Source organism: Loxodonta africana, chromosome 21 (assembly GCF_030014295.1).
Source record: "Loxodonta africana isolate mLoxAfr1 chromosome 21, mLoxAfr1.hap2, whole genome shotgun sequence".
In the NCBI taxonomy this organism is placed as follows: domain Eukaryota; kingdom Metazoa; phylum Chordata; class Mammalia; order Proboscidea; family Elephantidae; genus Loxodonta; species Loxodonta africana.
The window spans coordinates 67,845,268-67,861,680 of record NC_087362.1 but is presented as its reverse complement, the minus strand read 5'-3'; the positions used below and the strand labels follow the sequence as shown (position 1 = coordinate 67,861,680).

Genomic DNA, 16,413 nt, shown 5'->3' with positions numbered 1-16,413 from the left:
TGTGTATATATATATATATACACCCCTCCACGTGTCTGTCAGTTTGTCATACTGTGGCAGCTTGCATGTTGCTGTAATGCTGGAAGCTATGCCACTGGTACTCAAACACTAGCAGGGTCACCCATGGTGGACAGGTTTCAGCTGACCTTCCAGACTAAGACAGACTAGGAAGAAGGACCAGGCAGTCTACTTCTGAAAAAAATTAGCCAGTAAAAACCTTATGAATAGCAGCAGCTCTGATACAGTCCAGAAGAGGAGCTGCTCAGGTTGGAAGGCACTCAGAGATGACTGGGAACAAGCTGCCTCCTTAAAGTAGAGTCGACCTTAATGATGTGGATGGAGTCAAGCTTTCAGAACCTTCATTTGCTAATGTGGCACAACGCAAAATGAGAAGAAACAGCTGCAAACACCCATTAGTAATCAGAAAATGGAATGTATGAAGAAGGAATCTAAGAATATTGAAAATCATCAAAAATGAAATGGAACGCATAAACATCAATACCCTATGCATTAGTCAGCTGAAATGGACTGGTATTGGCCATTTTGAATTGAACAATCAAATGTGGTCTACTATGCCAGGAATGACAGCTTGAAGAGGAAGGGCATTGCATTCATCGTCAAAAGAACATTTCAGTATCTATCCTGATGTACAATGCTGTCAGTGATAGCATAATATCCATATGCCTACAAGGAAGACCAGTTAATATGACTATTATTCAAATGAATGCACCAACCACTAAGGCCAAATATGAAGATTTTTACCAACTTCTGCAGTCTGAAATTGATCAAAAATGCAATCAAGATGCATTGATAATTACTGGTGATTGGAATGTGAAAGTTGGAAACAGAATTGGTAGTTAAAAAATATGGCTTAGTGATAGAAACAATGCCGGAGATCACACGACAGAATTTTGCAAGGCCAATGATGTATTCATTGCAAATATCTTTTTTAACAACATATACAGTGACTACACACATGGACCTCACCAGGTGGAATACACAGGAATCAAATCAACTACACCTGTGGAAAGAGACGATGGAAAAGCTCCATATCATCAGTCAGAACAAGGCCAGGGGTCGACTGCAGAACAGACCAACAATTGCTCATATGAAAGTTCAAGGTGAAACTAAAGAAAATTAGGACAAGTCCACAAAAACCAAAATATGATTTTGAGTATATCCCACCTGAAGTTACAGGTCTTCTCAAGAACAGATTCGACGCATAGAACGTTAATGACAGAAGATCAGACGAGTTGTGGAAGGACATCATACATGAAGAAAGCAAGAGGCCATTAAAAAGACAGGAAAGGAGGAAAACACCAAAATGGATGTCAGAAGAGATCCTGAAAGTTGCTCTTGAACATAAAGTAGCTAAAGCTTCCCCTGAAGAAGGACTCCACTACACTGCCAAAAATTTATACTGTTACTCTTTCTCCCAGCCTTCCCCAAAGGGATCTACTGCCTTGTATGAGAGTGACTGTTCACTGGGGAAAAGAAAATAATTAGATTTTTTAGATACTACTGGATATTGGCTCTGAGCTGACACTAATTCCAGGATACCCAAAATGTCACTGTGGCCCACGAGCCAGAGCAGGAGCATATGTAGGTCAGATTATTAACGCAGTTTTAGCTCAGATTCAGCTCACAGTGCATGCAGCGGTCCCCTGAATTCATCCTGTAGTAACTTCCCCACTCCCAGAATGCATAAATGCAAGAGATATACTCAGCAACTTGTAGAACGTCCACAGTGGATCCCTGACAAGTGGAGTAAGAGCTATTATGGTAGGAAAAGCCAAGTGGTAACCATTAGAACTGCCCCTACCTAGGAAAATAGTAAACCAAAAGCAATACCACATTCCTGGAGGGATTGCAGAGATTACTGCCAACATCATGGACTTGAAGGATGCAAGGGTGGTGATTCCTACCACATCCCCATTCAGCTCGCCTATTTGGCCTGTGCAAAAAACAGATGGATCTTGGAGAATGACAGTGAATTACCAAAAACTTAACCAGATGGTGACTTCAATTACAGCTGCTGTTCCAGATGTGGTTTCATTGTTTGAGCCTATTAATACATCTCCTGGTACCTGGTATGCAGCTACTGATACGGCTAATACCTTTTTACTCATACTTGCTTTGAAGGGCCACCAGAAGGCACGTTTGCCTTCAACTGGCAAGGCCAGCAACATACCTTCAGTGTCCTACCTCAGAAGTACATCTACTCTCCAGCCCTATGTCATAATTTAGTCTGCATGGAACATGACCATCTTTCCCTCACCCAAGATGTCACACTGGCTCATTATGCTGATGATATTATGCTGACTGAACCTAGTAAGGAAGAAGCATCAATGACTCCGGACTTATTGGTAAAACATTTGCCTGCTAGACCATGGTAAATTAATCTGACAAAACTTCAGGCACCTTCCACTTCAGTGAAATGCGAGGGGTCCAGTGGTGTGGAGCATGTTGAGATATTCCTTCTAAAGTGAAGGAATATCTGGCCCCTCTCACAACTAAAAAGGAGGCACAAAACCTGGTGGGCCTGTTTGGATTTTGGAGGCAATATATCCAAGTCAGTATTTGGCATGAGCTGCCCATCATGAACTGAGTGTTGTCTGACCCACAGAGTCATAAAATCGGACGTGCACAGCAGAGCCCCATCATTAAATGTAAGGGATGTATACAAGATCGGGCCCAAGCAAGCCCTGAATGCACAAGTAAGTTGCATAAGGAAGTGGCCCAAATGCCCATGGTCTCCACTTCTGTCACAGTATCTGCCCTCTCCCGGTCCGCACTTACTGCATCATGGGGAGTTCCTTATGCCCAGTTGACTGAGGAATGAAAACTCGTGCCTGGTTTGAAGACAGTTCTGCACGATATACTGGCACCACTCGCAAGTGGACAGCAGCTGCACTACAGCCCCTTTCTGGAACCTTCCCAAAGGACAGTGGTGAAGGGAAATCCTCCCGATGGGCAGAACTTCAACCAGTGGACTTGGCTGTTCACTTTGCTTGGAAGGAGAAATGGCCAGATGTGCGACTGTATACTGATTCATGGGTTGCGGCCTGTGGTTTGGCTGGATGGTCAGGCACTTGGAAGGAACACAACTGGAGAGTTGGAGACAAGGAGATATGGGGAAGAGGTATGTGAATAGCCCTCTCCGAATGGGCCAAAGAAGTGAAGATATTTGTGTCTCATGTTAATGCTTACCAAAGGGTGACCTTGGCAGAAGAGGATTTTAACAGTCAAATGAATAGGATGACACATTCTGTCCACACCAGTCATGCTCTTTCCCCAGCCGCTCCTGTCATTGCCCAACGGGCTCATGAACAAAGCGGCCAGGGATGGAGGTTATGCATGGTCTCAGCAACATGGACTTCCACTCATCAAGTCCAACTTGGCTACAGACACTACTGAGCAACCAATCCGGCAGCAGGGACCAACACCAGTCCCCCAGTATGGTACAATTCCTTGGGGCTATGAGCCAGCAACCTGCTGGAAGGTTGATTACATCATGAAAAGGGAAGTGTTTTTTTTTTTTCTTACTGGGATAGACACTTGCTCTGCATAAGGATTTGCCTTCCCTGCATGCAATGCTTCTGCCAAAACTACCATCTGTGGACTAACAGAATGCTTTATCCACCATCATGGTGTCCCACATAGCATTGGCTCAGATCAAGGGACTCACTTCACAGCAAATGAAGTGCAACAAGCTGCTGGCTCATATTCCAGGAACTGGAGGTCAGAGGATAATGAGTCAGATGTAGGGTCCCGAAAGAGCTTTGCCAGAACATTCACATACATTGGATGCAGGCATACCCCCTAGGAAACTGGTTTTCAACTGACTGGCTTTCAACTGATTGGCTGTTCACATCAAATTACAAAATGGAGGATGATTACATAATATCTGCCAAACCACTGAGAATCATGGCCAAGTTGACACATAACTTTTACCATACAAAGACCTAAATGTTAAATCTAAAATTACAAATTAGAAGATATGAAATGGTGACTTAGGTGGGAAAAGCTGCTAAAGGTACCAATATAAATATATAAATTTTAAAATGTAGTCATGGTGGCATAGTGGTTAAGAGTTTGGCTGCTAACCAAAAGGTCGGCAACTCGAATCCACCAGCTGCTCCCTGGAAGCCCTATGGGGCAGTTCTATTTTATCTTATAGGGTCACTATGAGTCAGAATCATCTCGATGGCAATGGGTTTTGTTTTTTTTTTTAACCAGTTTACTGATTCATGGCAACCTCATGTATATCAGAGTGGAACTGTGTTCCAAGGGGTTCTCAATGTCTGCTTCTTCAGGTGCAGATTGCCAGGTCTTTCTTCCAACCTCTTCTGGGTGGACTCCAACCTTTCAGTTAACAGCCAAGCAGGATAATCCTGTGCACCACCCAAGGAGGTACTAAGCCTAATAAATACCCTACCTCCTCTCCAGGCAACAACTAGGTAGATCAACAATGAAATTGAAAACTTGAACAACACTATAAACTAGTTCAGACTAAGAGACATCTACAGAACACTCGAACCAAAAACAGCAGAATATATATTCTTCTCAAGAGCACATGGAACATTCTCCAGGAGAGACCATATGCTAGACCACAAAGCAAACCTCAATTAATTTACACAGATTGAAATCATACATTATATGTTCTCTAAAAACAGTGAAATGAAATTAGAAGTCAGTGACAGAAAGAAATTTGGGAAATTTACAGTATGTGTAAATTAAACAATACATTTTAAAATAACCAATGGGTCAAAGAAAATCATGACAGAAATTAGAAAATACTTTGAGAAAAACAAAAACACAACATACCTGAAAATGGTGACACAACATGAAGTATGTAACCTTTGTCACTGAACATGTAAAAACTGTTGAATAGGTGTATGTTTTGTTGTGTAAATTTTCACCAAAGAAAAAAAGTTAAAAATGAAACAAAAACATTATGCTCAAAGAAAGAAGCCAAACACAAAAGACCACATAGTGTATATGCTTACATAGCACATTTATATAACATGTTCAGACAAGGCAAATGTATAGAGACAGAAAGTAGATGTGTGACTGTCTGGAGTGGGATTGACTGCAGATGTGAATGAGGGATCTCTGATGGACATGTCCTAAAATTGGATTATGATGATGTTTGCACAACTATATAAATTTAAGAAAAATCACTGAACCTTACCCTTACAATGTGTGAAATTTATGGTATGTAACTTGTACCTCAATTAAGCTGCTTTAAACACACACACACACACAACATACCAAACTTATGGAATGCAACAAAAAGAAAGTGCTTGCAGAGAAATTTATAACTGTATACACCTATATTAAAAATGAAGAAAGATTTCAAATCAATAACCTAACCTTCCACCTTAAGACGGTGGAAAAAGAAAAACAAACTAATCTTAAAGCAAGCACAAGGTGGGAAGTAATAAAGAAGTAAAAAACAGAGAAAATCAACAAAACCAAAACTTGGTTCCTTGAAAAGATAAAAAAGAATTGACAAACCTTTAAGTGAGACCAACTGAGAAAAAGAGTGAAGATTTAAATTGCTAAAATCAGGAATAAAAGAGGGTACATAACTACCACCCTTACAAAAATGAAAAGAATTATAAGGAAATATGATAAACATTTTTATGCCAACGAGTTAGATAACATGTTAAATGGACAAATTCCTGAAAAACATGAACAACCAAAATTTACTCAAGAGGAACAGAAAATCAGAATAGACCTGTAACAAGTAAAGAGATCGAATTGCTAATTTAGAATTTTGCCACAAAGAAAACTGTCACTGGCAAATTCTACCAAACATCTAAAGGAGAATTAATACCAATTCTTCAAAAGCCTTCCAAAAAAAATAGCAGAGGAGGACACACTTTCCAACTTACTCAGAGATCAGTATTACCCTGATACCACAAAACCAAAGCCATCACAAGAAAAGGGAAAAAAAAAAAAACTATCACCTTTTAATACAGACACAAAAATCCTTGACAAAACACTAGCAAACCAAAACCAGCAACTTATAAAAATGATTATACACCAGCAACAAGTGAGATGTATCCCAGGAATGCAAGGTAGGTTTTGCCAAAAATCAATCATACCCTCTACCAGTCGGTGTCGAGTCAGCTGTGACTCCTGATGACGCCGTGTGTGTCAGGGGAGAATTATGCCCCACAGGGCTTTTAAGGGCTGGTTTTTCAGAAGTGGACCACTAGGCCTTTCTTCTAAGGTGCCGCTAGGTGGGCTCAAACTTCCAACCTTTCAGTTATCAGCCCAGCCTGTTAACCCTTTATCCAGTGACTATGTCCCCAGACTTGCCTATAATAAACTGGCTGCCATGTGACCCATCGAATCTTAAGGTCAAGTGGGCTCAGTCACAATTCAACATAAAATAAGGTGTTATATGCAGGATGAACCTTAAACAAGTGCAGAGCACACAAGTAAACTACACTAATAATAGTGGTCCAGGCCCCCATGTGACCCACCAATATCGTACTGTCACGTCTCCCTCAGCTCACACATTTCATATCACAGGGAGGTCCCTACTGGGAAATTTTTAAATATTATACAAATGTATTCAGGACCTCAAAGAGATACAGGAAGGTACAACATCCACTGTTTTTTTTTTTAAACTTGAAATTACAAAACCAATAATAATAATAATAATGCTAAAAACAAAATAGGACAGATATTAATATAAAAATAATAAATTAGAAATTCTGGAAATTAAAAGATGAAAAATGGTAATTTATATAGCAAATGTCAATAAATGAATAAACTCTAGACTATACATAATCAAAGAAATAACTAATGGATTAGAATATGGTACCATAAAATTCACTCAGAACTACCATAAAAAGAGGAAGAAATTATTTTTTAAAATTAAAAGCACATTTAAGAGTCTTAAGAGATAGACTAAGAGGCTCCAGAGAGTTCCAGAAAAGTTCTAGAAATAGAGAAAATGAGGGGGAAAATATTAAATGGCTAAGAATTTTCCAGAAATGAAGAAAGACATAAGCCCTCAGTTCAACAGTTGTATGTTATGGCTACTGCTTCTTATTTAAACCAATTACCGTTCAGTCAATTCTGACTCACAGCTACCCCTAGACAGAGAAGAACTGCCCATAGGGTTTCCAAGGAGCAGCTATGGATTCGAACTGCAGACCTTTTCGTTAGCAGCCGAGCTCTTAACCACTGTCCCACCAGGGCTTTGGATAAAACTTACTGGCTAGAATATCCCTGAGACAGAGGGAAGAAGGAGGCAGGTAGGGGTTCCCTTCTCTCGACAATCAAGAGTGCTCACCCAGTGAAAAACCCAGGGCTGTTGAGTCGATTCCGACTCATAGCGACCCCTGCAAACCTGCATATAAAGGAAGCCGCCCATGTAAAACCGAACCCTCAGCCACTAGCAAACTCATCACCCCTCTCTGTGATTCCTCTCGGAATACATGTGTACTCTCTGGGGTAACCTATTGTTATGAGTGGAATTTAGAGAAATTGCTTAAAAAAAAACAGGAGTTTAAGATACATTCATATATTCTTTTGGGTGTATGAAATGGTGCATACTAGGAAATATACATAAGAACTTTGTAAACGTTCTTTAGTTAATAAAGATGATAACCTCATAATTAAAATTAATTACAATTACTGACAACAGAATAAACAGGGATCTGGGTGCTAACTTCTCTTTTATTTAGAATGAAAAGATCTGCTAGAAAAGGAGGCATATTATGTAAATAAACACAATAGCACCAGGGGCCTACAGTTTGACTCCCCCACAGCCTAGAGTTTCCAGAGTCATTTTTGGAACACAATGTATTTTATGAATAAACTTCTTCACTTTTAAAATTGAGTTTTTTCTTTTTGAAGTACAGCTTCAAGCAACTTACAAGTTTCCATCCTGCTAACCCCAGGCAGCAGCTGCTTTTAACTTCCATCTTTTATTTAAAAAACTTAATTGGAAGTTTTTGTAGCCAGAAGGAGCACTTCAAAGAAAGGAAAAAAAGTCAAAAATTAATACTTTATGTCAGAGGTTAGTAGGGAAAGAAACAAAGATTACAGAAAAGAGTGGTTAATGGTATATAAGAAAGCAGTAGAAAAAGGATAAAAAACCAAAAACCAAACTCAGTGCCGTCGAGTCAATTCCGACTCATAGCCACCCTATAGGACAGAGTAGAACTGCCCAGTAGTTTCCAAGGAGTGCCCGGAATAAGGTTAGAAGGCAGGAAATGTACTGAAAAAAGAAGGGAAAAGGGAAACTCATAATGTTCAAAATAAAACTAGAGTGTTATGAGCTTCCTTACTCCAAACAGGTAAGACAACACCAGGCTTCCAGCAGCATTTATAGCTCCCCCTCACAGCCCAAAGGCCCTATGCACGCACCCCTGTCTGTTCAAGTCATTTCCCATGCCCAATTATACATCAAGGGACCACAGCTCTTCCCACACTTTAATTTCTAGACATTCCTACCACTGCAGATTCTGAATCAACTCTGACAAAACCATAGTAAAGCTTCAAGGATGATTTAGTGCTCTGCCCTCAAAGGGAATTGAGAGGCCAAAGAAGGCCCTGGACTTGGAGGATACAGCTCAGCCACCAGTTTACATGAGATTTGGGGCATGCCTCTCCCCTTCTCTGAGACTCAGTTATATCATCACAAAATTAGGTTTAAGGAGAATCCTGAGTCTTTCCAGCTCTGATAACCTATCACTCCATAGTTTAGATCAGTGAATCTCCTGTAATGCCATTTTTTTTTTTTTCAGCTTGCACACCATGCAATGCTGGTACTCACGGTGCTAAGCAGTGAGGAAGGCAATCCTGTTCCCAGTTTAGTTAGTGAGCGTATAGCCCCTTTTGGCCATGCACAGTAGGACCTTGTTCTACTGGTAGTAAGAGATGAGGGTAGGAGTCCCTGGGTGGTGCAAAAGGTTAATGTGCTCAGCTGCTAACCAAAAGGTTGGAGATTTCACTCCACTCAGAGGCACCTCAAAGAAAGGCCTGGTGATCTACTGCTGAAAAATAAACCACTGAAAACCCATGGAGAACAGTTCTACTCACATGGGGTCACAATCAGTCGGAATCGATGTGACAGCAACTGGTTTGTCTGTCTGGCTGCCTGACTGGCTGTTTGTTTTAAGATGTAAGGGTCATAGAAATAGCAAGAAGCCAGATCATGTAGGGTCTTGTAGGCCATTGTAAGGTCTTGGGCTTTTACCCCAAGAATGGAAATCACTGGTTGCTTTTGAGCAGAGGAGAGATCCAACTTGACTTCCACTTTAAAATAATAGTTCTAACCGCTGTATTGCAAAGAGGTAGTAGGAACACAAAGGCTAAAGCTGAGACCAGCCAAGATACTATTACAATAAACCAACAAGATAATGGGTCCTTGGAACATGAATGGACCAGTGGTGATGGTAAGTGGTCAGATTCTTCACATATTTTGAGGTGGCACCAACAGATTTTTCCACTGGATTGGAGGTAGGGTGTCATGGATTGAATTGTGTTACCCAAAAACATTTGTCAACTTGGCTATGTGATTGTCCACCATTTTGTCATCCTATGTGTTGTAAATCCTACCTCTATGATGTTAATGAGGCACGATTAGAGGCAGTTATGTTAATGAGGCAGGAGTCAATCTATAAAATCAGGTTGTGTTTTAAGTCAATCTCTTTTGAGATATAAAAGACAGAAGCAAACACAGAGACACGGAGATCTCATACCACCAAGAAATGAGCCAGGGGAACAGCACATCCTTTGGACCAGGGGTCCCTGTACTGAGAGGCTCCTCGACCAGAGAAGCTTGATGACAAGGACCTTCCCCTAGAGCAGACAGAGACAGAAAGCCTTCCCCTGGAGCTAGCACCCTGAATTCAGAATTCTAACCTCCTAGACTATGAGAGAATACATTTCTCTTTGTTAAAGCCATCCACCTGTGCGTGGTATTTCTCTTACAGCAGCACTAGATAACTAAGACATAGGGTGTGAGAGAAAGAAAAATGTCTAGCCTAACTACAAGGTGTCTGGCCTGAGCAACTGGAAGAATGTAATTTTCTTTTACAGACACAGGGAAGATAGTGGGAGAAACAAGTCTGGGAGTAACACCAAGAGGTTAACTAGGGACATGTTTTCTTTGAGATGTCTAGTAGACATCCAAAGGGAGATATAGAGGAGACAGTTGGATATACTAGTCTGAGGTTTAAGTTGGAGATTAGAGCTGAAGGTATAAATTTGGAGGTCAAAATACAGATGCTACTTAAAGACTGGAAAAGAAAGCAAATGTGATCATCTAGTACCTGTCATTTCTACCTGATATTTCGCAGCATATAAATGGGTTACATACAAATGAACCAAGATGTGAAAGCCCAGGACTTCAGGAGCCTCTGGACTGGTCACTTCAAGGCATGGACACTGTGCCAAAACATGTGGTCATTTTCTGTGTGGGCCATGGTGTAAAAAAGTTTGGGAAGCACTAATGTAAGAAATGGAAATATACATTTAGAGCTCAAGGGGATGAGGGAAGAACCAGCAAAAGAGAATGAGAAAGACTGAATGGTGAGGAAAGAGGTGGGCCAAACAGTGCGCTACCCTGAAGCCCGGTGTTTTTAAAGAGTTTGAAGAAGGAGGGAGTGACTGTGTCAAATGTTGTAGGGTAGTCAAGTAAGATGAAGTCTGAGAATTGCCCACCGAATTTACGACATTCTGTAAGGAGTGACCTTGACTAGAGCTGTTTCAGCAGAGTGGTGGGGCTGAAAGTCTGACTGGTGTGCATCCAAGTGATTTTTGACAAAGGTGCTAAGTCCATCTGATGGGGAAAACAGAGTCTCTTCAATAAACGATGCCAGGAAAATTGAATTTCCACATTCGGAAAAATGAAACAGGATCCATGCCTCACGCCACACACAGAAACAAATTCGAAATGGATTAAGGATCTAAATGTGCCAACTAAAAGCATAAAATTCTTAGAAGAACAAGCATGGCAACGATGCCAAGCCTAGCTTTCAACAGTGGATTATCTAATAACAAAAGCACAAACGGCAAAAGACAAAATAAATAAATAGGAAATAGGACCTCATAAAAATTAAAAATTTTTATTCTTCAAAAGACTTTACCCTAATGGACCACATCTACCATGGCCTCCACGAGACTAAGTCCAGTACAACTAGATGGTGCCCAGCTACTACCACTGACTGCTCTGACAGGGATCACAACAGAGGGTCCCAGACAGAGCTGGAGAAAAATGTAGAACAAAATTCGAACTCAAAAGGAAGACCAGACTTGCTGGTCTGACAGAGACTTTCAGCTCAGTAATGAGGCCACTCCTGAGGTTCACCCTTCAGCCAAAGATTGAACAGTCTCATGGAACAAAACAAGACTAAAGGGGCGCAGCAGCCCTGGGGCAGGGACTGGAAGGTTGGAGGGAACTGGACAGCTGGTAATAGGGAACCCAGGGTTGGGAAGGGAGAGTGCTGACATGTCGTGGGGTTGTTAACCAATGTCATACAACAATGTGTACTGTTTGATGAGAAACTAGTTTGTTCTGTAAACCTTCATCTAAAATTCAACTAAAAAAAAAAAAAGACTTTACCAAAAAAGTGAAAAGACAAGCTACTGACTGGGAGCATAGCTTCAGAAACCATATATCTGACAAGAATCTAATAACCAAAATATATATAAAACTTCAGCAGCTTAACAACAAAAAGACAAATAACCCAATCATAAAATGGGCAAAGGACCTGAATAGACATTTTACCAAAGAGGACATTCAAATGGCTACCAAACACATGAAAAGATGCTCAGCATCATTAGTCATGAGAGAGATGCAAATCAAAACTACAAAATCATTTCCCTCCCACTAGGATGGCTAAGATTAAAAAAAATAATAATAACAAATGTTGACAAGGGTATGGGGAAATTGAAACCTTTATCCATTGCGGGTGGGAATGCAAGATGGTACAGCTGTTGTGGAAAACAATGTGGCAGTTCCTTAAAAAACTAAAAACAGACCTACCTTATGACCCAGCAATTCTACTTCTAGGTATATCCCCAAAAGATTTGAAAGCAGAGATTCAAAAAGAAACTTGTACACCAATGTTCATTTCAGCACTATTCATAATAGCCAAAAGGTGGAAAGAACCTAAGTGTCCATCAGCATATGAATGGATAAACAAAATATGAACATATATACAATAGAATACTATTCAGCCAGTAGGAGTAATGAAGTCTTGATACATGCTACAGTATGGATGAAGCTAAAAATATTTTCCTGAACAGAATAAGCCAATCACAAAAGGACAAATATTATATGACCTCACTGATATAAAAATACGAGAAAAGGCAACGTACAGAGACCAAAGTTTATTAGTGGTTACCGGGGCAGAAGGGAGAGGGAAAAGAGGGATTAACAGTGATGGAAAAATTGCTTTGATTAAGGGTAGGAATGCACAGCTGATTATTATAAATGCTGTCAATAAGTTGTACACTTGTAAAAAGTTGAATTGGCAAAAGTTGTGTGATAGATATACTTAAAACAACAACAAAAAAGGATACGGCATATGTGGTCAATTGCCTCCATAAACAACTGCCTCTTTTGCCATGAGACCAGAAGAACTGGATGGTACCTGGATACCATTACTGAACATTTTGATCAAAGATTTCATGGAAGATTCCTGATCAAAAGGGGGAAAATGTAAAACGGACTTTAAAATTCTCATGGACTCTAGACTTTCTGGAGCCTTGAAGGGTGGATTAACCCCTGAAATAATCTTTAAACCTTAAACCAAAAATATCCCCTGAAGTCACCTTAAAATCGAACAATAGTTTAGCTTAACTAGTAAAAAAAGGTGTGCCTTGAGCACTGTGCTTCTAGCCTCCTAAACTATGAGAAAATAAACTTCTTTCTGTTAAAGCCATCCACTTGCGCTATTTGCTTTATAGCAGCACTGGATAACTAAGACAAAACGTTTAGTAGAATTCTCCAGTGAAACCATCTGAGCACGAAGATTTCATTTTGGAAGATTTTTAATTACACATTCAATTACTCTGATATTTATAGGACTATTCAGGTTGTCTATTTCAGCATGGTGGAGTTTTGGTAATTTGTGTTTGTATTAGTTTCCTAGAGCTGCCATAACAAAGCAGTACAAACAGGATGGCTTAAAACAACAGAAAAGTATTCTCTCACAGTTCTGTACGCTAAAAGTCCAAACACAGGGTGTTTGCAGGGACATGCTGTCTCCAAAGTCTCTAGGGGAAGATCCTTCCTTGTCTCTTTCAGCTTCTGGAAGCCCCAGGTGTTCCTTGGCTTGCAGATGCATAACTCCAATCTCTTCCTCCATCTTCACACGGCCATCTTCCCTCTGTGTCCCTTCTCCTCTTTGATAAGGATTGGATTAGGGCTCACCCGACTCCATCCAGTATGACCTCATGTTAACTTGTTGATTATATCGGCAAAGACTCGATTTCCTAATAAGGTCACATTTACAGGTACCAATTAGGACTTGAACACATCTTTTAGGGAGACACAATCCAACCTTTAACAGTAGTTCTTGAGAAATTGGTCCATTTCTAAGCTGTCAAGTTTACGACTGTAAAGTTATTTAAAAAAAAAAAAAAAACTCATTGCCATTGTATCTTTCCAACTCATGGCAACCCCGCAGGACAGAGTAGAACTGCCCCCATAGGGTTTCCAAGGAGCGGCTGATGGATTAGAACTGCCGACTCTTGGTTAGCAGTCCAATGCTTAACCACTGGGCCACCAGGGCTCCAAATTGTTTATAAGTGTTCCCTTAGCCTTCCAATGACTGCATGATCTACATTCCCTGTTCAGTGTTTATATTGGTGATTTGGGTCTTCTCTTTTTCTTTATCAGTCTTCTTGAAGTTTGTCAATTTTATAATTGATATGATTTTTGTATAATAACTTCATACAATTTTGAAGAACCAGCTGTTTGTTTCATTGATTTTTTCTACTGTTTTCAATTTCATTGATTTCTGCTCTTTATTAGTTCCTTCATTTTGTTTGCTTTGGGTTTATTTTGCTCTTCTTTTTCTAGTTGCTTGAAATAGGCAGTTAAATTGTTGATTTGAGACCTTTCTTCTTTTCTAATGTAAGCATTTAGTGCTATAAATTTCTCGCTCAGCACTTTTAGTTGTGTTCTATATATTTTGATATGTTGTGTTTTCATTTTTGTTCAGTTCCACATAATTTTTTATTTTCTTTGAGATGATGACGTAAAATTTAAGCTGAGACTTGGATGATAATTTAGCCAGGAGAAGCAGGGTAATAAAGAGGCATTAGGCTGGTGGATCAATACTACATCAGCTAATCTTCCGTCCCCGATGCTTAAAAAAATGAAAACTCCTAAAAACCAGTAATCATATTCTCCAACAGGAAACAAACAATAGGGACCCTAATGTAATTCAATAATTTCAAAAGTCCATCAGACAGTTCTGGCTTCACAGGCATGAGATCCGTACAGATGCACGGGACCCTGAGCTTAGAAGAGCCCCCCATTTGGCTTAAGGTTCTACTATTGCCATCTTGAAATTGTGTTTTGTAAGTGAAGTTTAATGGGACAACGGATCAGGTATGGGAGCAAAGGAGAAATGTACAATATGTGCCCACAATTTCTTGCTCCCCATTCACATGGAGTGTTCGTGATGTCCCATGAACACAGAAGCCTAGCAGACTCACACTGTGTGGGAGTTCAGGAAGACTTAAAGCAAATACAAGGTAAATGTGTTACTTCTACAACTGAGTAAGTGGGAGTGCTGACAACCCCAAGAGGCCACACTTTCTGTTCAAACAAGAATGAAACTAATTTTTGCTTTGAACACAGAAAGAAGCCAATGGTGTTCTAAGAAACATGAACAACCAAGGAACTCTATCACACCCATTCTTATTTGTGGTATTTCCCTGTATTACCAGATGGCATCAGGTCGATTCTGACTCAAAGCGACCCCATGTGTGTCAGAGTAGAGCTGTGCTCCACACGGTTTTCAATGGCTGGCATTTCAGAAGCAGATCATCAGCTCTTTCTTCTGAGGTGCCTCTGGGTGGACTCGAACTTCCAATTTTTCAGTTAGCAACCGTGCAATTTAACCATTTACTACCCGGAGACTCCTTTTCCCTGTCTTAGCCAACCAGTTATGGTGAAAATGACAACAGAAAATGGAAAGATGGGGCAACGCACAGCTCCTTTTCTTTTCAGTCCTTTCTCATTCATCAGTAAGCTGAAGGCAGAGAGTGTTGGTAAAACGTGCACAGATGAGTGAGTGAAATAAAAACAACTGAGTTCATTCCATGCAACGTTTTTCTACTGCTCTGATAAGAACAAAATGCATTTGCCTATATAGGATATGAAACATGAACTGTGTGATTCTGGTGATTTACATGCAACTTAAATGCTCTTATATATTTAATTTAAAACTGGTAATGCACAATATAAAAATAAATGATAAAATTCACGGTAGTAATTTAAAATCTTAATTTTTCCTTACTTAGAAGGATATTTATTAAGAAAAAATTTAAAAAACATCATCGCAAGTTAAGAGAGAGATCAGGAAAGAAAGGAAAAAGCTTTATACTTCAGTGCCCGTAATGGCACTTTTATCTTGCTTTGGTGACCAAGGGGCCCTGTATTTTCATTTCATACTAGTCCCTGCAAATTACGTAGCCAGCCCTGGTTGTCACGGCCTACAAAGCACTCTTAACAGCTCCAGTAACAATTCCATCAGCAGAAAGATCTGTCTCAAAATTTAAAATCATCAAAAATAATTTGCACTCCTGCATTTGCCGAGAGCAACTGACATCGCTTTCAATTATAACAATTGAAGAGGAAGCTGCTTAAAGTATACATTTTGATGATTTAATAAATGCATCTGCAGAACAGCAAAATCAGAAAAACCTTATGATCAATCAAGATAGATATTAATAAAGTATTACCATGTATTGTTATATAAAATTATGACACCAAAAATATTTTTTTTTGCAATTTGTGAGTGTATACTCTTACTCCTGTATCACTATTACCTCATTATGTTTTAAAAGTAATAAAATATTTTTAAAGGAAAAAAATGTATTTTGATATCTTTAACAACACAGTGGCTGCAAAAATGGGCTCAAGCATAGCAACGATTGTGAGGATGGCGCAGGACCGGGCAGTGTTTAATTCCGTTGTACATGGGTCGCTATGAGTTGGAGCTGACTTGATGACACCTAACAACAACAGTGACGCTTTTTGAATTCAGGGCTGTGCATTTTCATCTTGTACTGGGACTGCAAATTATGTAGCCAGCATTCTTTACAGGTCAAGACCTCGCCTGGCAATCCCTCCACTCACCTCCACATCACCATCATCTGCCATTCCCTCAGGCCACAGAAAAAACGGATAGCATGGAAAAT

At 39.9% G+C, this 16,413-nt stretch overlaps 1 long non-coding RNA gene across 16 annotated transcripts in view; it reads right to left on the bottom strand.

Annotated features, from left to right (window-relative positions):
- Window positions 1–16,413, bottom strand: part of LOC111752347 (uncharacterized) — a 234,744-nt gene that overhangs the window by 146,643 nt on the left and 71,688 nt on the right. The window lies entirely within an intron of this gene.